The following is a 1,535-nucleotide window of genomic DNA, read 5'->3' on the forward strand; positions in this document are numbered from 1 at the left end:
GATGGGTCTCTCTCAGAATTTGAAAACTCTGTGAACAATTGATATGTATTCAGCCTTTGCTGTCTATTTTGTATTGGTTTTCTCCTCCCAGGGTTTACTACTTGTGGCTGAAACCTTATTTTCCTTCCTTGAAGCCCTTCCCCTATTTAATGATCGAACTTCTCAGAAGCAAAGCCCTTCTCTTTATTATTTTGTTTCCTTTTTCGCCCAAATAAGTGACACTGGCACCTGAGCCACACCCTCTTAAACATTTGATCAGCCTGTGTGCAGCATTAAGTGTTTCCTTTAACAGACCCGGCGGCAGGAGGGGGACGCGCGAGGTGGGTGCCGGTTGTTTCAGTGAGGAGGGAGTTTCCCGCCGCCCCCTGCCTTGAGCCGGGGTCCGCCCGGGGCCGTGTGGCTGGGCTGCCGTGTGGCTGGGCTGCCGTGTGGCTGGGCTGCCGTGTGGCTGGGCTGCCGTGTGGCTGGGCTGCCGTGTGGCTGGGCTGCCGTGTGGCTGGGCTGCCGTGTGGCTGGGCTGCCGTGTGGCTGGGCTGCGGTGCCCTCTGGAAGGCGCCCCTTCACTCGCCCACCTCGCGTCGTGGGGCCGGTGCGGGCTCGCGTCCGGCTGAGGGGCCTTGGGACCGCGCACAGGACTGCGAAGAGCCGTTAACGGGCGCTGCGGCGCGCGCCTTAACCCTGCGGCTGAGCGGGGCGCTCGGAGCTCCTGTTTCCCTCGTGTGGTGACAGGTATTGCAGTCTTCAGCCGCCGTGAAGTGAGCTCACTCGCTAAAATGCACTTTTATTGTCTTACTGAAACATTATCTCCTACTACTATAAGAAAGCAACATCCAAATATTGGGGAAAAAAACGGTGTAAAGAGCAAAGCTTTCTCTGGAGCTGCGCTGCATTTGGTCCCTCACATGGCGGCTGAGGGGAGCAGCCACCTTGGTGTGAGGGCCCGGCCTCGGCAGCCACTCCCTGCCTAGCATAGAGGCCTTGGGTGTAACTAATATAAATATTAAATAATTAGAAAACAATTTCCTCCTCTCCCAGCTGTTGTTCCTTTGGAAATACAAAACTGCAGGCAAATAGCAGCTGTTTTCCCTCAGGCATTACCTGGTTTGCAGCCCTGTTTCAAAGGCTGATAGACCCCTCAGAGATTGTGAGACTTAAAATCAACCTTTCAGAAAAGACGTGAGAAGCACACAGTAGCCTGCTTCACGCTGCTATTGAAAGTGTGAGAAATCTTGCTGAAATATCTCTGGCTGTACAGCACAAGTAGTATTTGGTGTAAAAAGACTGCAGTTGATAAAATATTGTAACTTAAAGGCACAAATGATACCATCTCTCAGGAGCAGCTCCAATTTAATGCCTGATGGAGCAGTGTCATTCACACCTGTTTACAAAATGCCTCTCTATCTAGATTTGTACATTTAAAAACTATTGCTGAGATAGCAGATCACTCCTTGAATCTAATTAGGTAAGTCATCTCTATAAACTTTGCTTGCTCAAATGTGGCCCTATAAAAGAAATCAAATAGCAGGCATTTTTCC

This window comes from Patagioenas fasciata, chromosome 12 (assembly GCF_037038585.1).
Source record: "Patagioenas fasciata isolate bPatFas1 chromosome 12, bPatFas1.hap1, whole genome shotgun sequence".
Lineage (NCBI taxonomy): Eukaryota > Metazoa > Chordata > Aves > Columbiformes > Columbidae > Patagioenas > Patagioenas fasciata.